A 24,568-nucleotide genomic window follows, 5' to 3' on the forward strand; every position below is an offset into this window, starting at 1 on the left:
GGAAGGTACTGTTTACAGTATGAAAGCACATGTTTCTCATGCTAGGTTTCTGGGGCACAGCTTGGAGAAATTCCAGCCTTATTTCCTTTCATGGCATACAATTCATATGTTTTATTCTTTTGCTTGCCAGAGAGTTCTACAAACTTCTCACCCTAAGTCTTTCCAGAATTGGTGAATTCTGCCTCTTTTCTGAGGGTCCATGACTTAAGCTCTGCCATTAGAGAAAAGGTTGGGATCAAACAAACTCTTCTAATTGGAAAAGAAACAATAATTTTTTTTTTACAGTTATTGAGGATAACCTCAATAGCAAAATACTGGAATAAAAATCACAAAACTCAAGACATTTTCCCCACTTTCCCTGACCTCTCCTCTCATCCTTTCCAGAGAAACTTGATTTTCATGTTATATTTCTGTCCTTGTGAAAATACCAACCAGGCCACAAGGTAAGAAGAACAAATGGAATTATTCAAATTGTTCACATTTTTCCTTTACTTCCATTTCTTGTGCTCCATTATGCCATTGCCCCAGATGACAAGGCCAAGGTGACAGACGAAATATAAAAACAAACTGGCTAGTGACACTGCCAGTAACAGAGCAGTGGCCTTACAGAAGTTTCTATGGCAACTCTTCACCCCCTTGTGTGCTGTGGGTCCCAGCAAGCTGTGCGTCTGATAACTGAAGCTCCTCATGAAGGAGACTCTCTCTGGGTCTCTGTCACTGGCCTCAACTTGAACTTCAAGAGCAAGAAACTGGTTTCTTGGGAAGATAGAACACACAGGAGCTGGACATCAGACTTGCCTGTTATTACAGAGAGAAAAGGCAACGCAATTTCCAACTCTCCCCCTTGATTTAGCGTCATCATTTTATGGTCATCAGCATTTGTTATATTGTAAGCTGGAGATGTCCTTGAAGCTGTTGTGCGACATGATTCCCCTTGACCTACACTAATGGACCAGACTGCTAAGCTTTCTTTGTTCTTACATTTTCTCTTAATTTCCTGGCTCATTCTTCACTGTCAGGAAGTTAGATAACACATCTTGCTATTAGTCTGCTCTTCATTAACAGCCAAATTCTCTTCTAATTTGCTTTGGGCAAATGACCCAAATGAAACCAGTTTTTAGACATGAATATAAAATGAACTTGGAAAACATACATTTTTAGCTAATAGACTTTAGCACATGAAATTGGACTGTCATTCTACATGCTCATGAGCTTTTAATATTTATCTTCATGTTAAGCTGCATTTGAGAAGAGGTTATATGAGGTCTCATCTCCAAATATTATGCCGAGTTCTTATTATTAGGATTTTATAAACTTGACTTTACAAAACGCGCCCACACTGTTATACTCTTTTGTTCATAGTTCAGTTGCAAAGGAGGGAATCCACTCTCGCTGGTCTAAACAGAAAGGAATACACTTCAGACTAATAGAACGTTTACAAAATGATTGAAAGGGCGAGAGGAGAAGGCTGTAGGCTGAGCTTCCTGGAACAACTCTCAGCCCCTGGAACTATTCTGCTTGTGCCATAAATAGGAAAGGAAGCTGCTATTGCCTGTGCAGTCTGCAAACCCAGCTGTCTCCAGCACAACCCGTGCCAACTGAACGATGCCCCATATGCATTGTGTTTCCCCCCACATGAAGCTCGCACAATAGATGAGTGGAATCTGTTGCATCCTGAACCCTAGCTGCAAGGGAGCCTCAGAATTGTAGTTTTAGCTTTCCAGCATCAACACTGTGGGAGGTAATACTAGAAAGGATTTGGAGCATGTGTCAAGGAGCCAATCCACAGAAAGCTTCCTCACCAATAATAATCTTATCATACAATTTTACTTAAGCAAATCAAAAATTATTGCATAAGAACTGTAAAAAGAAAATCCAAACAATGTGCTAATGGCTTATGTCTGATAAAATCTTTACTCCTTGATATTTTTATGTGAGCATGTATGAGTGTATATGTATGTGTGTATCTGTATGTATATGCAATATACATATGAAATATGTACATGCAATATATGTATGGGGGCACTATGGTAGGGAACACAGTCATGTTGCACCAAACGTGACTAACTCTGACACTCTCGGGGCAGAGGCTGAGGGCAAGAATAAAGCCCTTAGAATGGCTGGGGGTGGACAGGCATTTATCAGGTTATGTGCTGGGTGCTGACTATACAAAGACAAACAATTTGGTCCATGTCCTTGAAGGAAATCACTTAAGAGGGAGATACTAATGAAGAAATAATTCTAAGACAATGGGGTAAATTTTATGATGGAAAAATACAGCTCCAAATTTTTCATTAAAATATCCCTGAACTGCAGACAAGGAAATAATAGAGTATAGCTTACAATGGCCCTCCACGAGGAATAAGAGTTTTGGCTATCTCACATTTTATCTTTAAAATGCATGCGAATTTTATGGTGTATTTTATAATGTATTTTTTAATTTAAAAAGATGTATGTATGTATATATATGTTTTAAATAACTTGTCATCATAAAAAAATGTTATTTATCTTTTTGGCTCATGGACAAAATTATCATTACATTGAATCTATTATTACCAGAAAATATGATTAAATTGAAAGAGGCATGCTGGATGAGGAAATTCTTCTTTTCTTTTGTTTTGATGTCAGAATATTTTTAAAACGTAGGCCCACCAAGATTTATGCCTATTGATGGTGATTGTTTTCAGGATTTTTATGAGCATCATCACTTAGTAGGTTATGCTTTATTCTTCTGATTAACAAATAGCTCATTCACCTTATTCAGGTTTCCTCCTTTGTTGTAATGTTTTCTCATGAAGAAACATCGCAGTGAAAGCTTAAGGAGATAAAGTCTGAGCTAAGGCAGCACTCGTCTGTATAATGGTGGTGTTCCACGCAGGAGAGGTATGGGGGAGCTGGCCACAACTGTGGGAGGAGTATATATATTATTGCTGAAATTATCCAGAATTCTTGGGACATGTGGTGATAATAAAAAGTAGACCTAATTTTATGGGTTTTGCAAATATTTTTCAACGCTCTACAGACAGTGCATTTCCTTATGGCCTTTCCCCAGGGCAGATGGCTCCCACGGCCCAGTTTAAGTAGTCACTGCTATCTTTCATGGGCAAATCTTCAAGTCACTTCCCATTATGTTCTAGTTTGGCTACAAGATGGTTATTCAGTGCACTTTTTTCCTTTATAAAGTTTATCATTTTGACCACCTCATTGAACATACACAGACGCTTCATAAACATCATCTTTATGAACATAGGGAACAAAGAAACCAATAAATGAGCCAGCTCATTACCCTTTTGTGCTCATTAAAATGTAATCTAAACAACTGGGTTAAATTTGTTTTGCAACCAGTTATTTACTTATGTCTTTGGAAAACAATAAAACAGATCAGTTAGTCCAGGAGTATCTTTTACACCTTGTTACTATTTTTTGAGTCTAAAACAGCACAAACCCAGTTCCACAGCTTCATCATCTTTTCCTCTTTTTCATTACTTGCTCTGCAAAGTGCATCTGAAACTAACTTCAAAGGAAGTCTCAAGTAATTTCTAATGTGCTTGTTCAAGAGTGTTTTACATATGGTTCCTGGCCAAGACTTGCTTCATTTTAATTGCAAACATTCTTGTGATTATCTTTAAATTTTCACATGGTTGATTTGAAAATATCTCCATGATAGTGATGGTTTCATGCAGCAAGTGCTCAGGAGGTTTGAGAATGTGGAGGAACACAGGTAGGGCAAGCAATGACCCTGGATTTTCTAATAACCCCGAAATACCAAACTTTCCAGTCATTTCTTCCCCATAAAAGTGGTTTAGTTCTTGGGCTTTCCCCTGTCTTTCTCGTTCGCATATCAGTTAGCTTTTGCTGCATGACAAATCACCCCTAACTGTAGAGGTTGAAAACCACAATCATTTATTTACCTCACAATTCTGTGGATCAGCGATTTCGGTTGGGTTCAGCTGGGCAATTCTCTGATATGGGCCAGACTGATCTCTTCTGGAGCTCACTCATATGTCCCAGTGAGCTGGGGACATTGTTTGGGGGCCAGCTGACTGACAGTTGGGGTGCTCCAGTTCTTCACATGGCCTTTCAGTCTCCAGCAGACTCGCTGGACTTCTTCATGCGGTGGCAGTGTTCTAAGAGCAGCAAGCTCACTGCACTGTGCTTTTCAAACGTCTGCTAGCCTCACAGTTCACAAAGGTTAGGATCCTCTCGGATTCAAGGAATGGAAGCAGACTAACTCTTCATGAGAAGAGCTAAGAAGTTACATTGCAAGGGTGCGGACACAGGGAGGGAAAGAATTGGTAGCCATCTTCGCAGGCTGCTACTCTTACAATCACATCCAAACATATTTGATGCACAATTTGAGGTAAACCAATACGGAAAAGGTGGAATTCTACTAATGTGCCCTTGAGTACAGGTGCTTCAAAAATGTTTAAGAGATTTAAAAAATGTTTCCCAAGTATTCAAGTGAAATCGAGAGTGAAGGAAGGTGTTCTATGTGATCCACTGGCTTTGGCTACCACCGCTGTGCATCCCTGGGGTGGACGCACCCTACCCGGGAAACAAGTTATCAGAGGTGGACAACAGATGCCATGAAGCATGCACAACAGAGGCACTGGGAACGGGCCTGGGAACCTGGTGTTGGGAAAGAAGGGGATGTCAGATAGGACTGACTGAATGATAACACTTGAACTGAGATTTAATGATGGCTAGGTGGGAGGAAATGGATGTAAAGGAGAGAAGAAGAGCCCCCCAAGACAAGAAAATGTACAAATACAGGAGAAAAACTTACTGCATTATCACTTTAACACCGAGGGTACATGGCCACTCACACAGCACGAGCTACATCAGTACCATAGATCTGTGTTATCTGTCACTTTGCAAAACTTGAGACTGGGATTGCAAGTATCTCCCTAAAATTACTTTTAGAAAGTTAATTGAAATTGAATAGAAATAAACCAACCAGATGATCCATTTCCTATCAGCTCTCTGAAGGATTATTAGTTATTGGTTATGTTGCTTGGAGACAAATAATAAGAAGCATAAATGAATATAATGAAAGGAGAAGATGAAATCCTGTTTAGAAATGCTAAAGGTGGAAGGTGCTTTTCATAGGGAAGACATTTTAGCCAGGCCTAAAAGTGTGATGGATGGGTTAGAATTTCTGTTCCCTCTCTGGGAGCCTGCCCGGACTGGCTCAAACTATAGACCATCACCTTGCATGCCAGCTATATCATCTGTGGCCCACAGCAGCTTTTGGAGATAAGGAACAGGGAGCCAAAAAATCAGTCGCTCTGACTCATTGGCCAGGGGCTCCCTGTGATAGATTCACATGACCTTCTGTCACTCACATTGGGCTTGTCTCTGGCATCTGCTGCTGTTGCTGGTGGTTCATACATGTATCTCTCAGAGTTGGGTGCTGTCCTCTCCCCCTAATAAGCAATTAAACACACATAGAAACCCCAAAGAAGGCTCCAACAGTTCTTTACCTGAGTAAATAGACTCTAAATTACTTGCAAGTGAGTGTGAAGTCTGTGTTTAGCAGGAAGGGTGGTGGAAATTTTCTGTTGGCACCCTTCAGTGTAGCCATCAGCCCTGCCCTGAATGCAAGCCTGGAGCTTCCCTCTCCTTCGCAGCCCCCCTTTCTTCATTGTGCTCCCTGTTTCCCATTCCTCCCCAGTGCCCAAGTGCTGGTAATTCCCTCCCCACCAGGGGCTTGCCTTCAGCATTCATTGGTCTTAGAAATCTTCAGCTCTCCCATGTAAGGTGTAACCCAGAGCTCCTCTCTCCCTCCTCTGTCGCTCACAAGGGTGAAGGGGAAGTGTCTAAGAATGAGGTTGGGGAGAATAGTGGTATTCAGGTGGCCTCTGGCCCTCTTCCCCTCCATTCTCTTTTATTTTGCTTCTTTGGTCAGCCCTGGTTACTTAACAGAGAGTCATAGATCTCATGAGGGAATAATAATATTATAACTTACTTTATGGGTTTTCGTGTGAGGAGTAAATACGTTACTATGTGGAAAAGCAATTGGAACAGTGCCTGCCACGCATTTAGTGCTCAGTAAGTGTCAGCTGTTTGTTGTCAGTTCTCTCCTTGGCACTCCAAGTACTCAGCCTGAGAAAGCAGCCTTGGCTGGGTGCTGCACATCCACCAGTAACTCCAACACCTTCAATGGTACTAGTGTCCCTCATGTAGCTACTGTGAGTTCTAGAAGGTTCCAAAATGGTATAGAGTTTGGTAAAGTTGATGGAAATGACTTTTCCCCTTTTGTGTGTTCCAGTCTGTCAGAACTACACCAAAGCAACACCACCGTGCACTGTAGTGTCTTACAAAGTTTTGAGTGAATCTTGAATGATAATTGTTCTTTTAGTTTTGACCCGCAGCTTTTGTACTATCCTTAGGGACTAGGCATGGGTTGGGGGTTGGGGTGAGGGTGAGTATCATGGTACATAAAATCTAAACGACAGACTTGCACTGTGTTAATTCATCCAACAAATATACATTGAGTGCCTAATATGTGCCAGGCAGTGTACTAGGAGTTGGGCTACACCGATGACTGGGGAGGAAGAGTTATAACATCTGGTTAAGGGTCCACTACTTCCTTTACTGTGGGAACACCCCCAAGGGAGAGAAAAGAAGGCAGGTGATCCTTCTAGTCTCCTTGTCAGCTAGACATCTGAGTTAAGGGACAAATGATATCCGCTAGGAAAAAGAGACTTTAGCTGTTGGACAACTTTAGCAGGATGTCCCAAGGATTGCTCACAGTATGTAAACCCAGAATCTATGAGACAGGGCTCCCTGGAGAAAGTCACACACACTCTACACCTCTCTGGGCTGTAACTTAAAAGTGCTGCCTACTGTGTGTAGGAATCTGGCAAAACCTCACTTAGAGACCCCGTCTGATTCTGGGCCAGAGAGCACGTGTCCCGTGTGAGAAGGAAGGGTCTGGGAAGTCACGTGGGTGTTCACGATCTGCCTTGCTTCGTCTGTGCTTCTTGATTGACCATGTGTTTGAAATAATTAGAGAATCTTGAAGCTGGGTAAATCCTCGGGGTTCATGCAAGTCTGAATTGACAATCTACTCCTGTGTGTTAATCCTTTATTTTATGTGACCACACAGACAAAAGCTCTTGCCCTTTATGGAGCTTCCTTCTGTCCTAGGAAATCCTTCTTTCTTCTGGTGACTTGGGCTTTGTGAATGAGTCAAGCTCAGCACATTACAGCCTAGGGGTTAAAAAGCAAGGCTGACATCAGACTACTGGGATTGGATACCCATCCCACTCCTTATTAGCTGTGTGACTTTATGCAACTTTCTTAACCTTTCTGAACATCAGTTCCCTCACTGTAAAATGAGGATTATGATGGTACCCACCTCATGGAGTTGTGAGCTGGGTAATACACAGAATGTGCTTAGAATAGAGTTAGCACACGGCGCAGCTACCTCAGTGTTAGCTGGTATTATTCTCTGAAGATTTCTTTTTTAAAGATCTTAGAAATCTTTAGCCCAAAATAACTCTGGCTAGCTGCCCAGCAGTTCATTGGACGTGTCTGGACACCACTCATGGACACAACTTAGACGTGAATCAACACCTTACACTTATCAGGTCACTTGTCACCTTCGTTTATGTGTATATCACAGACTGAATTTGTTTGGAACTGAAATCGCTTATTGACGCTTAATTTTTGAGACAACATCAATGTGAGTTTTGATGAGATACTTATTTTTTGTGATTTTCCCAAACACAGATATTCAAACTTTACTTCCAGGATAGCTCACAAAGCAGGAGCATGGTTAGATTGGGAATGATTGTACAACCCATTCACGTGCAATTTTAAACAGTATGACTTTAATGTACTGTAAACTGAATCTTCCTTGTGGATAAAGTGGTAGAAAAAATCAAATTGTAAATTATCTACCAAAGTTCATATCCCTGCAGTAACCTCTGGCAGAATAATTTGAATGTGGCCTCAGGTGTTGGTTTTTGAAATGCAAATATAGTTCAGTTAGCACAGCAGCTGTGGCCCACGGTGCAGGTTTAGGAAGAATTGATTCGTCAGTGTGTGTATTTTGGATAAGTTGTAGGATTGCTTAGCATTCTGGCATCAGTATTCTATGTCTCCCCAGCTGTCTGAACAAAGTGATTCTCACACAGAGCCCATTATTACCTTGTTTTGCGCATTTAAAAAGTAATTTTCTTTTATGGAGAGATCTTGTCTTCTACAACCTCAGTCTCCCTCAGCATCTAACACACGCTCAGGCGCACAGTGCACGCTCATCTAATATTTATTGATAAATACATAAATGGCTGAAATGCTCATTCTGAGGGGTCAAGGAATTTGGCTAAGTTGTGCCTATAATATCTTTTGTAAAGTTACTTTTTATTTTCTGCAAAACTATTTTCTATATTCTTGCTAAGATATTGTTACATTCTGTTTAAAGGTATTGTATAAACTTCATGTGTAGCACTGGCCCAACCCAACAGCCTGATTACTCCCATTTTACAGGTGACACTACCAAAGCTGGGGGTGCTTTAATGACTCATCCCGCATTACTGAGCCAGTGATTGGAAAGCTCCAGAGTCTGCGTTCTTTCAGCTTTAGGACACAAGACAAATTACAGGCAATACTACTTAATCAGTGAACATCTAACAGCTAGAAATCAATGGACGGGGAGAGCTTGAAGCAATTTAAAAACTGTCAGGGAAATCATTGATGGGAAAATGTAGTCTCAAACTGTTCTGATGAGCAAAGTCATCCCTTGAGTTTCCCACACTCCCTTTGCAGAAAATGTTGAAACCTTCTACTCGCGAAGGGGGCGTTCTGGAGGGGTGTTCAGTGACTGACAGGTGGCTATACCCGAGTCCATTCACCTGTGTGGCTCAAGCAGAGCCTCCTCCAAACTTCTGGACATTGAGGGTCATATCTCCTTGGGAGGTCATAAAATCCTGTCTTCTGACTGCCTCTAGCAGGGCTTCTCCTGATGACCATTGACTGGTGCGCTTCCTACTAGAAACAGATATAAACCCGTTCAGCCGTGTACCCTGACCAAGCAGACTGGACAGCATGAAAGCCCTGCAGCAGAAGAGGTACCATCCACTGGGCCACCCACCCTTTCCATTAAGAGAGCTCCCACCTTCTCCACCCCACGTACTATATTTTTTCTAACACATACCTCTGTGTCCAACAGAAGATTGGTGTTTTAAACAAAAGGCCAATTTTACTTATGTGGCTTAGAAAGAGGATAGAAGTGGAATTCCAAGGCTCAACCTTAATATCTTGGCCATTGCACCAACGAGGGGCTTCTAAGCCCCCACGCAGGAAGCAATGACTAGAAGAAAACCCTGTGGCCGTCCTTTGCCATAAAACATATGGAACTCAATCTGACATCAGGCTGAGACTTAAAGTGTTGTCAGTTCCAACAAGATGACCTTCTGAGCCCCTACCTGGGGAACAAGGGATGTGGAGGTGGCTGCATGACTTCAACCAGCAGGATCCAAATTGGCTAAAGATCCAGAATACAACAGGAGCTTCACCCTGGAGTTCTTCTATCCTTGCTCTTTCTAGAATAACAGGACCATGCATGGTGATCAGAGAGACTGTTCAAAGAGAGGATTGATTGAAAGTGCTTTAAGGCAACGTTTTTGTGGAATCAAAAGGTAGTCAGCAGTTACCCTCTTCTAGAAAGGGAGCAAATGATGCATGATGCTGCCCACAAGGGCTTTTGGACAGAAAAACGTGAGCTGTGGACAGGTTTACAAAGATTTTACATTTAAGATAGAGTTATGAGATGGTTAGATCCTCACGTTTAGAGAGAAAAATATATATATATATATATATACGTATATACTAAACAGTTTCTTGTAATCTAATTATATCAACTATTTTATCTCTAAATATTAGTCTGAGTTGTTTTATCCTTTTATTTATCTAATTTATTTGCAGGGAAAGACTTGCCCTGAGCTAACATCTGCTGATAATATTCCTTTTTTCTTTTCCTCCCCAAAGGCCCAGGGCATGGTTGTATATCATAATTGTAAATTGCTCTAGTTCTTCTGTGTGAGCCGCCGCCCCAGCGTGGCAACCGACCGACAGGTGTGGTTCCGCAACCAGGAAGCAAACTTAGGATGCCGAAGTGGTATGCCCTGAACTTTAACCAGCAGGCCAACAGGGCTGGCTCTGTTTTATCCTCTTAAATATGTCTGATTAGGTCTAATTAATGATTTTATTGACCATTTAAAGAAAAACTTTAATTTACAGAAAAAATCATATTTAAATGCAACTAGGTAATACATTCCTGAGTACCTTTTATCCAAGATTTATGTGTGCAAAGCAAGGGAAAGTAAGATTGCTTCTTGTCTTTGGACCCTGCAAAGACAAGCTCATAAGTGAAATGAAACTTTCAAAACTGGAATTCCAGCCGGAACAAATACAACATGTGTTTGGCTTAATAGGCAAATAAGCTGGAAAGTATTAAAAAGAGCAGTGCTTTCTTTTGAAATTTTGGGGGGCTCCTCTCAATGAATGTTTCTTGGTTATGTTACCAAGTTAAGCATTTTGATGTAAACATCCTCTGATTTGGTAATGCATAGAGTGAAACCTAGCCTCAAATCTGCCCTGTAAAATGCCATTAAATAATTGAAATGTAAATAAAGTTTCAAATGCTAAAGAAACCCTGCCAAGATTCATTAGCCCCCAAAATCATCTCAGTTTTTGTTACTTTGTAAGAAAACAATGATAGATGAAACTTGGATGATACCCTGAGTGACCTTGAAGTTGTAAGTTGGAAATTCAAGATATAAAACCCAAGGGTTTTTTTCTGTTTATTTAAATTAATGGTTCTGATTATAATAGACAAGAAAGAGCTGTGTTTATTTGCCCATACACATGCCAGAATTTCACTTCCAGGTCCACAACTATATGCTAGAATGATGGATTCTTACTGTATCAGGATCAACCAGCTTGTGCTGTGGTAACAAAGAGCTTCCAAACTTCAGTGGGTTATTTTTCTCTCATGCCTCAAGGGCACTGCAGGTTTGCAGGAGTTCTGCTCCTTGTCTCCTCTTTCCAGGATGAACGTTGTCTGGGCAGCCATTATCTCAATATTATTGTTGCTATGACAAGGGGACAGAGTTTCAGAGGCGTTTACAGCAGCAATTGAATGCCTTCTTCTAAAAGCAACACTCATCACTTCCACTCATAGCTTATTTGCCAGATCAGTCACGTGACCTCACCCAACCCTAAGATGGCCGAGAGATGCCTCCACACGTGTGCTCCAAAAGCTGAGAGCCAGAAATATTCAAACAGCACTAAAGACCATCACAATGGATACACTAGGCTGTATCCAAGTCTAAGTAACAAATACCAAGAAGAATAATTCCAGTATTGAAAGTGATTTAAAGAAAAACGAATAAACCTTTAGACAGAATTTTCAGGGAAAAGGAGAAAAAGGCTAGACAAAATTGTGAGACGGGAAAATATGCAGGCATCCTGTATTCCAGGAAAGCCTTCATGTTGGGAGACTTAAAAATCATTTAAGTGCTTTTAAGTGTGTATGATTTCAAATGCTTACATTGCAACCTGCAGAGAATAAGCAATAAAATTACCTCATAAATATCCCTGAGTGTTCGTGAGATGGAATACTTGCCTGAAACATCTAAATAGCTAGATAGACCCTTCTTCTGGACAAATATACGTGCATAGGAAAAAAGAGAAAGAGGAAGACCTCAGAATCTAAAAAATTTTCTGCCACCTAGTAGGGATTCTCAATATTTGTTGAATGAAAGACTTCTTTATATAAAGAAAGGATGTTCTTATAGAGAAATTCACATACTTGAAGACAGCTCTTGAACAGTGTCCACATGCTACACAGTGGTCGCTATGTTGTATGCATGTTTTATAGCGTGTTGAATTGTGTGTTGAATTAATGAATGAATAAAGACAGAATATTTTAGTAAAGATGAAAAGGGAGAAAGAGAGAAGAGATACTGGAAAGGGAGTATACAATACACCCAAGCAAGCAGAGAAAGTGGACAAACGATCGAGCACGTAAATGTAAAGATCTCCAGAGAGGCAAGACCTGATAGCGTTAGACTTCAACTAAGCTGACATCTGTTCTGCAGAAGGCAGAGCATGTGACTATAAATTCTTGGTTGACCTTCCTCACAATTTCATCTCTCAGTTTACAGGAGATGGTATAGAAGCTTCTATTCCATACTTAAGCTCCTTTTTTGTTCATCAAAAGTATTAGTAATTTAAAAATTAAAAAAAATAATCTCAGGGAAAATATTCCCTAAGTTCATTCTACAACAGGTTGTGAACACTGGACTAGGATAATCAGACATATATCTAGACATTGAGAAGATAGACATCAAAACTATTTAGAAGAATTAAAGTTTTCATTCCCTAGACAAAACTTATGAAAGGGAATGTAGCCCACAAAGGTTGGAACATCATTAAAAAATGTACTTCTGACCATCAAAAAGCCATCAAAAAAACTCAGACTAACTATTCGTGGAAGCACGCTGATTAAAAAGAACAACTGTAAAAGACAGTATAGAGGTTATGTGGCTCTAAGCATGACACACATTTTTTTAAGCACCATGGAGACCAAAGTTTCTAATGAACTGAAATCCATGATGGAAGTCCAAAGTAGGCATTTTGTAAAAACATTTAAAAACAAGGGCAACAGGAGATAGACCCATAACTAGATTCATAAAATGCTAATAAATAACCAAGTGACTGCAGAACCTGTTAGCTATTACTTTGCTTTATTCTTCCTCAGCCAAGATAGTATGCTCCACCTTTAAAGATGTGGAACACATAACCTAAAGGAGGAACAGCTGTTCAAGGTAGTGTAACAAATTTTGTGTGTGTGCTCTCTGCTGAAGGTGATCCTCACTGCTTAGCTGCTGGAGGAGGCATCGCTGAAAGGTTTTTAAAAAAACAAACAGGAGTTCTTTAGACAGACCAAGAAGATAAAGACATTCGGCACCTAAGACGTGTGGGATGGAGAAAGAACCATTGTAACAAACAGCAAGGCCCTTGGAGAACTGAAAGTAGGAGATGAGGAAAGGAGGCGGTGGTGTGAAGTTTGTAAGTAGTGAGACACAAAATCAGGAGCCTTTGCACCGGAGACCCTGAGAGTCCTCTGAAACATGGAAGAAACCAACAGGCAAGAGTTTGGCCAGAGACGCATTGCTGGGCTAGTGCTGGGAGGTGGGGGCTTGAGAAGGTGGTGAGTCTTGGAGAATTGCCCATGAATTGGAAGTAGGAGCTGAACAGGGAACTATAAAAAGATTGCTAGAGAGTATTGAGAGCTCAGATAAGGCTGGCGTCCAACCTTTATGGGAGCTCTGCTGTATGTCTGATTGGTTGTAACACAAATAACGTTTCCATACAAAAAAGACACGGGAATGTCAAGCCAAGAAAGTCAAAGGCTGCCTATTTTGCTGAGACCTAGTAATGCAAGGAGTGCAGACAGAAGTATGCCGTGCCAATTGGTCAGATTAAATGAGCAAGTTATGGGTATTTGTTTAGCCTGTTTGCAAGGAGGGCTGATTAAGATCTCTGTGGCTTATTTGCAAACTAGCAGCAACCCTGTAAAACTCTTCTGGAAGAACTTGGAACCAAGAAAGTAGGAAGGGCCCTGTGAGCTTATAGCAGATAATCAGAAAGCTGTCACTGGCCCTGAGGCTCCAGCTAGGTAGGGACAGAAAATTGGATGCAGGAAATTTGGAGCCTTCTAAGGGGTCACACTGCTGTGCACATCAGAGCTCTCTTTCCTTTCTCTTACAGCATTAAATATGAGTAGCATTCATTTGAGTCCTAAAGCTCAACATTCACAGATACGTAAATTCCACTTTCTCTCCTTGCTGACCTTTCTATTCTCTATGCTTATCTCCGTGTTTTTACTCTTACTTACGTCTTTTCTTTCCCCTCTTTTCTCCCTCCCTCTCTCTCTTTCTTCCTAACCTTAGACTGAAAAGATTTTCTACTGGGAGCCTTGTTGCTATACAACATTGCTTACCACTATACGAGGTTGAAATACACAGAGCAATTCCTGTTGGCATTGACTCATGGATTATACCCCAAGTATCCCTGATTACAGGTGCTGCTGTGTCCTGAGTCTTTTTCTGGCTCTCTGTCTGTCACACAGGCATACATCCACCCTGTAAAGCTGCAAACATCACTGATAGTACGGCTTTTTATCCATGTAGCCCACCCCGACTCTCACCCCCTCACTAGCTGATAATGAATATGCAGTCAGCTAGTGGGATAGAGTAGTCTTAGATGACTTTCAAACCTAAACATTGACATCAAAAGAAAACAACTCGATTGAGAAAATCTATGGGTATTCCTCTATGTTCATATTTGACTAACTTTTGATGTTCAGATCCTGGATATAGAATATCCAGACTATAATAGATAAATCTTTCCAACTTTGGAGAAATGTAGAGTCACAGAGATTAATTTAACAGGAATCTTTTTGACTACAAGTATAAAAAGAAGTCACCCTGGCAATTGATTGCTAGAAAGTCTATGGTACCAAGAAAATTCAATTTAAATTCAAAATATTAACCCAAAGCTCCCAAGCAATGATGCTTAGAACAAAGAGTGGGGAACATGCTCATAAAAACACAGATAAGTGTAGGAATCATGACTGATAACTTAAGCACTGTCTTAATATTGCAATAATTAAGTTCTTGTTTAGGTTCAAAATATGCATGAATGTTTAGAAGCTCTGATACTTCTAATGTTTGGTGATAATGTTATAATTATCTGGTAATTCACCTTACGTGGGAATAAAAGAAAGGAACTTTAACTTGACGTTGTGTCTCTAACACATTCCGTGACACGTTAAACTGAAGCATAGGCTGAAGGGCTGAACGAGATGGCCCCCGAGGTCCCCTCAGCACCAAGATTTTATGACATTAGAAGAATCTTTACAGAAGGGAGAGGAAGAAGTGTTTGCCCTGAGTATCTGGGACAGGAACAGCTCTCTGGGATGTTCCTGAAAGGCCTACATCAGTGTGTGTTGGAGGATTGACTTAAAGACACAGGAAGTCAAGTCTACAGAGCATTTCCTGTTTCCAATCAGCTCTCTGACGTGATTATTCAGTAGCAACTGTGAGGATTTCTAAAAGCCCTATAGACTCTTTCATGACTAATTTATCCTATCTATACCCCCATCCATTTCTTATCAAATAGAGACTCAACGTGACTGGCATCATTTAAGACTTTCCTTTGGCCCAAAGTAGTTTGCTTATTCATTATTTCTTTACAGCTAATAATTAATACGGGTTTTCAACTATATGAATGTTTTCTTTTTTGTTTTAAAGAGGATTTAATTGAAAAAAGTTGCTAAAAAGAAAAACTACTTTTTACATGCTCAATACATTTGACACCAAACGTGTGGGCTTTCTCCCACACTGACCAATTTTTGACAGTAGCTGGGTGTTCTACAATTTAACTCAGCTCTGACAGTATCTACCTGGAGTTAGAGTCCAATCCCACAAGTTAACGGGCTCAGTCACACAAGACTGCCTGCACTCCCCACCCGCAGACACCAGTGACAAGTCCCAGGTTGTCACCTGCACTTCTGACCAAACTACCATAAATAAGAGGTTCCCACCACCCCCTCTTTAGTTTCAATAACTTGCTAAAATGGCTCATAGAACTCAGGAAAGCACTTTACTTACTATCACTGATGTACTACAAGGATATTTTAAGAGATACAAATGAACAGCCAGGTGAAGAGAGAAATAGGGAAAGGGCCAGAAGGGTCCCAAGTGCTGGAGCTTCTGTCCCCGGGAGGTTTGGGGGGCACCGCCCTGCAGGCTCGTGAATGTGTTCAACAACCTGGACGCTCTCTGAATCTGGTACTTTGGGGATTTTTATGGACGCTCGTGATCAGTAGTTAACTCTATCTCCAGCCCTTCTCCCCTCCCCAGAGGATTGAGGGGGTGTGGCGCTGGGGCTGAAAGTTCCAAGCTTCTAATCATGGCTTGATCTTTCTGGTGACCAACCTCCATCCTGAAGCTATCCAGGAGCCCATCAAGAGTCGCTTCGTTAGAATAAAAGATGCTCCCGTCATCTAGGAAATTCCGAGGTATTTAGTTGCTCTGTGTCGGGAACCTGGGTCAAATACCAAATATTTGAATAAAAGATGCTCCTAGCACTTTTATCACTTAGGAAATTACGAAGGTTTTAGGAGCCCTGGCCAGGAACCAGAGGCAGAGACCAAAAATATATTTATCCTTGTATCACAGGTGCATACACAAACGTGTATAAACACACACATCTATTCTGTAGAGAGCACCGGTTTTAGAGATAGATCGCCTGGGTTCGACTCCCATCTCTGCCCGTACTTACCAGCTGTATCACCTTAGACAACTTCTTCAAGCTTATTTCCTTGTCTATAGAAGATGATGACAACAGTATTTACATCTTAGAGTTATCCAAGGTTAGAGAACAATGCTAAGTATGAAATGCTTACTATATTACCCATTATAATTATTGTTTACTGATATCTTCTTCCCACTGTCCAACCTGATGACAACTTTCCAAAGAGGTCATCAACGTTATCCCCTCAGCATGCTAAACTGATTCTCATTTGATGTGGGAGTATGTCAAGTAAAATTTGGTCTTTATCTTCATTTTACAGCAAATACATTGAAAAGATAGGTAAATTTATTTTGCTGTTGTTAGTGCTGTGGAGTGGATTCTGACACCTAGCGCCCCTGTGCACAGCAGAGCAGAACCCTGCCCGGTCTTTTTGCGCCATCCTCTCCCCTTCCCGCACTGTATCAGACAATGCTCCCTGCTATTCATAGGTTTTTCAGTGCCAAATTTGGCAAGGGGGTGGCCAAGTCCCTCTTTCTAGTCTTAGCCTGGATGCTCTGATAAAACCTGTCCACCATCCATGACCCTGCAGACATGTGAAATACTGGGGGCATAGCTTTCAGTATCACAGCAACACACAGCCACCACAGTACGACAACTGATAGATGGGTCGAGTGGGTCCCCGACCAGGAAACGAACCCAGGCTGCAGTAGTGAGAGCGCTGAATCTTGACCAACAGACCACCAGGGCTGGCTAGGTAAATTTATACACGGAGAAAGTTCATATAAAAACGCAAGTGTATGGATATGGGAGAATATAGTGGCAGAGTAACCTATTTTCAAGAGAATCTTCTAAAAATAGAACAAATACATTCTTAAAATCAGAATTTAGAATAGCATTCATAAAATAGTCTTCTATAGTGTACCTCAAGATTTATTTTCTATTTTTCCTAAGATATAGGTTTATATATTATCATGCTAACATTTATTAGATAAACTTGAAAACACTTTGTTTAGAATAAAAATGTCAAGAAAAGCACGATAATGTATGTTTTCATATTGTACAAGATGAGAAATTTCCTAAAAGTGCAATTTTTAATCTAAATCATTTCTTAATGGATTGCTAAGGGTGACAGTGGATATTATGAAGGATGGTGCCTGTGACAGATATTTTGTGAATTACTGATTAAATTTCCCTTAATACTTTTACAATTATTTTATTTTCACAGAACATATTTTTTAACATTCATTAGAAAATTATTTTTTGTTTTGTTTTTAGTTGGTTCCCAAGGTGAGAGTTCTCAAGAATAATGTTGCTTTTTTGGTGGCCATTCTATATGTTATCTTAAATATTTCAAATTTCACGAAGTTGTTTCCTGATTGCTTTCACTTTGGGGCATCTTTAGCACTCTAGGTTTTCAATTTCTCAGAAGTATATTAACCCTTAAGAATAAAAAACTTTCAGCTGTTTAAACTTTGAGTTGTATAAACCATGGAGTGTTGAATAGCATTACAAATTATAAAGTAACCTATTTCTATTATTCTAGGTCACCAGAAACCACGTAAAAGCTATTACTCTAACCCCAATAGAAAGTGGCAATGGTCGTTTAGATGGGCATTGTATTCACGCTGCCTGACAGTTTAGATCATATATCAAAAACACAAGAAAGGCTGACAGATTTCAATTATTCAGAAAGTGAAAGCTAAAAGCAAACTCACCTTCCCAGATGTATAGGCTGGGGAATAACATTAATTTAAAAAAAAAAATAGCTGATTTGTGGGTAAGATATCACTGCAATAGAAGCTTCATAATAGCAGGGGTTTCATCTGTTTTGGTTACTGACTTATCTCCTGTGTCTAAAAGACCGCCCAGCAATTAGGCACTGAGCAAACATTTGTGAAATTGTTGGAGAAATATAATTAAAAACAAAGTCTTCTCCCAACCCAGAAATCCTTTCCACAAAGGTAGTAGAGAAGGAAAATATTTTCTATTGATGAAGCGTTAAAACATAATATGATGCTCATCACAGACAACCCGGTAAGAGATCCACAACCCACCAAGGCAGAAAGAAGTATCACCCTTTTACATGGCCAGGCAGAGACATCCACTGCACACAGGTTTTTGAGAAACAATAGCTAGCCCTCCAGTATGAGGACTTGTCAGCACCATGTCACACACAGTCCATCCTAACTTTACCTGGTAGTTGGAGGGATCATCGGTGTCACCTTTATCCTGAAGAAAAAACAAACTTCTCCTATCTTTATGACAGGAGGTAGTTTTGCAAACCAGAGCAATGACCTCACTGTCAGACTCCTACCCTCTCAGAAACTGGGAAATGGATACCAGCTGCTTTGATGTTTACATTCCAAAGAGATGGCTCCTCGTCCTTGGGTCCCTGAGAAAGACACTCCTGGGTCATAAAGCTGACACAAGCCCTATCTAGTCTTCAAAAGGATTTATATACATTTCAAAGGGAGGAGAGAAATACTTACCTTGAGGAGCTTTCTAAGGTAAATGCTGTGAGAAAAAAGGGAGGGGGGAAAATCCCTTTCCTTATTTTCAACGGGGAGAATCAAGCCTCTTATTTCTAATTTGTATGTATCCTTAGAAAATGAATGAAGATGTTTCTACCATCAAGACTGTATTTTTAACCTAGAAGGCAAGCATATCTATTGCCTCAATTGCTGGTGTCACTATCTGTAAGCATTACTTAATATTGAGATCTTACTATAAAAACAGGATTGGGAAAAGTACATTATCACTTACTTTTAGTAAAAACAAACAAACTCATTTGACTTGATAGCACATGGATAAACAGCACCCTCAATTGTAAACTGGCTCATTGTTCTATCCTTATCATGAACAGTGTGTGTGTGTGTGTGTGTGTGTCTATGTAACTATATAAACATTCGTTAATGACTCTTTAATGCTTTTCCAGGATCAAACCAGGATTTTCAAAGCAACTAAAATAATGCTGCAAAGAAATGGATTAAATTAGGGGAGGTGTGTGAAAGTCACTCTCATTTTATTTTTCAGCATTAGATTAATCACAGATACAAAAATGCTATCTTAATTGAGCTAAAAAATTCTTTGATTAGAGTTATCTTAATGATGATTCCAGTTCACTTTTCATGTGTAAATCAAACCACAGGGCGCCCAGAAGAGATTAATTGGCAGCGAAATTAATCATTCCTTTGGGTTCAATTCACTTGCCACTAACCCTTCTCCTCCTCCCCTCCCCAAGATATTGGAGAGTCAGGAAACTCTGCTTCTTACCTCATCACCAAGCATCTGAGATGGAGCACTGAAAGCCCCACCTTTAAGCACCATAAGTGGAAAACAATGAGAAAATACAGATCTGATTGGCCTATAGTGAAGAATTTTTCTCTGTCCCATGATTTACTTCTCAGCTGTAAAAAATGTATTAAGTTGCACCAAGTTTGAATGTTTCTTGGGCACAAATGGCACACACTCAGGCATTAAAAAGATTCCCAGCATTTCTGCATTCTAAGTTCAAGGACTTTATCAACCCAGACCCATCTGCTGATCTCATCTATAATTTGGCCAAAAGATTCTAGTCCTCCCCCAAGGGTGCCCATCATGGAGTGTCATATGTGCCAGGCTGGTGTGTCATATGTGCCTGGGGTATATATGCATTGTCTCCTGTATTCCTCACTGAAATCTTATAAGTGGATTTTCACAGATGAGGAAATTGAGGCTCAGGTGTTAAGTAATTTGCCCTAAGTCACATAGCTTGTAAACAGCAGGATGGAAATTAAATTTAGATCAGTCTAACTTCAAAGCACACACGTGATAGGGCACTTCTCTCCACAAACAGCCACAACCGATTAAAAATCAGTTTGACTAAATACTAGGTTAGGTCCTTACACCAGGACCACCTTAAAGAGATCTCAGACCATTAAATATTAACAACAGGAGTAAAGGATTAGCTCCATTGGGGCCAAATGAGAGCTGTGGATAATTAGAGAAGATTAGGTGTCTGCCTTGCTTTCTAGATTTTCATTTGTGAGTTTACAGCTTTCCTCTTCAGGCAATTTTGGCCATCAGCTTAGCAGGTGGACAGCATCTTTCATTTGCCCTCACAGCTGTTCTGAGTCGCAGTTCACATTCTCCTTCGGGAATATTAAAGAATGGAGAGTGACGGCATTTCACTCTCATGAACAAATGTCTCCTGGGTAATGGAATGTCGTAGTTTTAAAGAAAGTGACAACAAAGGCCTGTTAGCTTGTCTAATTTTCCACTAAATGAGCTTAAAAAGAAACTAAGAATGAAAGTGCTTTCTTTCTTGGTGTAACTGTGTTTAAGTCACAATAGGTCCAAGTTCAGTTAGACAACCAGTGTCAGTGAAACCAGCGTCAGACCTTATGTCAGCAAATCCCATCAGGCTCTTCTCAGGGAAGAGGAGACTGCCCTGCCCCCAGAGCAGCCAGCGCCCACCTTTTGTTCCTGAGCAAAACTTTAGCAGAAAACATCCATGACCCTATGTTAAGTTCATAACCAACTGAAAACAACAGCACAGAGCTGTGGGGCTCCACATCGAAACTGGAAATAGCCTGTTCAGGAGCCCTTCAAAAGAAGTGAAATGCAGAAACTGATAATCTCCCATTTTGTAAAGTTCTCCTCTTGAGTGAAAACCTAAGTAACATGACAGATTTCAGGAATCAGAAAACCAGTGCTTTAAAATGTTTACTAATAAGACTGAAACGACCAAGAGAGAAACGAATACAGAGCTAACAAACTGATCAAAATAATTAAAATGTCTTTCAATGGACATAATATGTATTGATTAACTAAATCTAGATGCTACCTTAATTAGCTGTGAACAGGATTCTTGAGCACTTTTAAGGAATACGCTGAGACCAGTGTCTTCTATCATTATTTATTGCCATTTTGTCATCCAAGCATGCTCTCAAGGCATCACATCATAGTTGTCTGGTTTTGTCAGCCAGAGGAGAGGCTGGAGAGGCAATGTGAGGGAGATAGAGCACAAAAAACTAAAACAGGAGGAGCCAGCACGTGCATATATAAAAAGTGGTTGGTCTGACTGGAGATTACTTAGGTAAGTATGGATTCATTTGGAACCTATCGTGTCGCTGTTCTAGGTGCTGAAACTAAACACCGTCAGTCTCTAGGGTCTCTCAGAGTAGATTTATGGCAAAGGTTCTCAACCTCAGATTCAGGAACCCTTTAGGTCCAGCTGAGCTTCATAGAAAGTTATGAACCTCCTAAAAGTTCTGACAAAGTTGTGTATGAATGTGTAGATTTGTGTAATTGTGATAATATGAGAGAGAATTTCCTAGGAGGTGGGTCAAGGTTTTCATCAGCTTTTTAAAAAGCTGTGATTCTAGTAAGTTTAAAAACCAGAGCATACAGTATTTTTGTATGAAAATACAGACAGTTAATGAAAACAAAGGACCTGTGGAGCCTCCCAACTTACTGGACTATTGGAGTTATAAATTCAGAGGAAATATCCATTGTTTGTTTGGGAATATAATTTTCAATCTTTAACCTTAGCCAGTGTTGGTCACTATGCCACAAGTAGTGATGATTAATTAGGAAAACTATGAGAGGATAAATAGACTGGCAAGTAAAAATAATTATATTAGAGAATAATAGTCAGTTAGGCACAAACCAGAGAAGTACACAGAATCCCTGTGTCATGATGAAATTTGGGAAACTCCACATAAGTATTACCCAATTTTTATCCCCTTCAACCCCTAAAAACAGCCATCCTAAGTTGGCTGCTTCATCTCTAATCAAGAAACAATGTTACATCTTATCTGAGCCAATTTGACTGCTGAGAATTTAGAAGCTCCCCGCATGATTCATTCTGCATAAAATCGTTTGATTTTTCTCGCTGTAGATAATTGGTTCTTGGCACCAGAACTTCAACTATTTACAGTCCAAGTCTGTTAAAATGACATTGAGATTTAGCTTAAACAAACAGAATTGAAGTCAAGGCTGTACTTTCTTAATGGTGTTGGTTGTACCTGTTATAATTAAATTTTAAGATGCCTGTAAAGATCTATGGTAGAAGTGGAAATGAGAAACTCCAAATTCTAACCCAACGATACATTTGATGCGGTCTGTACAGGAAGAAGAGACAACACTGAGGGTCCGAGAGGAGTCTTCTTTCTTTGGGGAGGCATCAAAAAGGGAGAGAATTTTCCTGTGAGCCAGTGGCACATGGTATAACTTGAGGATACACAAACCCCCAAACCACGCTTTAGACATTGAAAGTCCAAAGACTCCTGTAAAATGAAAATTTATTTGGGAGGCAACATACTAAGCAGCTATGCTGTAACAATGTAGCATATTTTATTGACCTCCTAAGTACTCTCATAAAGAACTCTGGCAAATTCTGAAAGGATAGGACCTTGGACAGCAGTTTTATGGAGCTGGAAGGCCGAAGTGAAAAAATTTTCAACGAAGTGAGTATAAAAATAATAATAACTAATATTTATTGAATGCATAATATATGTTAGGAATTGTTCTAAATTATGAGGAATAGATAAATTAATACACAGAAAACACATACCCCTGTGTGGTATGTGTAAATGCTCAATATTATTAATTATTATTATTATTAAATTACTGGTGTTATTATTCAAAGGAATCTTGTCAGTTCTCATTGTCTTGTGCATTTTGAAATAAAATGCAATATTTATTGAGGTTTCAGATTTAATAATGGTGAATTACTTGAATGAATCCTTCCTCTAAAAACAATTATATGTAAGTTCATATAACAAACAAACAAACATCAACATCTTAAAGTGCTTATAAGCTCTGAAGAGTTTAAAAGGCAGAGGAGAACTCTTTGGCTAATTAATTTTTGCATGGAGGCTTATAACTGGGAGATAAGCAGAATACTGGATCCCCAAAGCTGCACACGCCCTAAGTTCATTTGCTGATGCAGCAGATATGGGATGTGGCTCCCTGAGCTGTGCAGGTGCAGGCAGAAGCCAAGGCTCAGGATCACCAGGCAGAGGGACGAGAACCCCACAGAGTAATGGCAATCGAGATCTAACCCCCCCCCAACCCCAGAGGACTGCAGATAAGGCCATGTGGGGGGCCGAGCAAAGTAGAAGAAGAGGGAAAATTAAAAAATGGACAATTCCTGAGAAGTTATGTGGCTTCAGGCCCCTACCCTCTTGGAATTACATAAAACAGTAATAATAATGTCTAACAAGGTTAAAAGACAATAATAATAAGATAGATTAAGAATATCAGATATAAGTTGAGAGGAAGGAAAAAGAATTAAAATGTTCTAAGGGACTTGCATTGTCTTAGAGGAAGGTAAAGGTCTAAATTAATTTTAGATTTGGATAAATTAAGTACGCATATTGTAATTTCTAGGGTGACCACTAAAATAATAGAAACAGAATGAAACTTCCAAACTGGTGGAAGTAAAACCCAAAAGATAAAATATCCCTAGTCAATCCAAAAAGGCAAGAAAGGACAGTTAAGAAAACACTAAACATATGGAACAAATGGAAAATATGAAATAAAATGGCAAAATGAATCCAAATAGATTTGTGATTAATTATATGTAAATGGAATGCTGAGTGGACAGATTATTATTGTCAGACAGTATTTTAAAACAAAGCACAACATAAAATTTAACAATATGCTGTTTCCAAAAGACAATTCTAAAACAGATACATTCAGAAAGTTTGACTGTAAAAACATAGACAAAGATAAATGACATAAATATAGTAAAGAATCAGTGAAACTTAAGCTTGAAGTCAAAGAACATTCCTACTGATAAAAAGGTTCACTGCAGAGGGTAAAACTTTCCATTTGCAACAAAGATCTAATAGGTTTAAACATACAAGCACCAAGTAACACAGCTTCAAAAGATACAAAGAAAAAATTGACAGAACTAAAAACTAGAAGTAAATAAATCTATGCCCACAGTGGGAGATTAAAGTACACATCTTCTAGGCAGACAACAGAGTACTAATTTAGAGAACATTTGAACAGCACTGTTAACACAGTGATTTAACGGACATATGTTACACATTACCTCATGCACAGAATGGGAGACTAATGTTCTTCTTGGCACCCTGACCAGGGAACTTTCTTAACAATCAAAGGTAGATATTTTCATATAGTAGGCATATAGTCACAGAACACATAGAAAATGATATTTGCTCAGTTGTTCCTTCTACCTCATGCCCTGCTCAGTTTCCCTGGGGGCTTAGGGGCTCAGTGT

Source organism: Equus przewalskii, chromosome 31 (genome assembly GCF_037783145.1).
Source record: "Equus przewalskii isolate Varuska chromosome 31, EquPr2, whole genome shotgun sequence".
Classification (NCBI taxonomy): domain Eukaryota; kingdom Metazoa; phylum Chordata; class Mammalia; order Perissodactyla; family Equidae; genus Equus; species Equus przewalskii.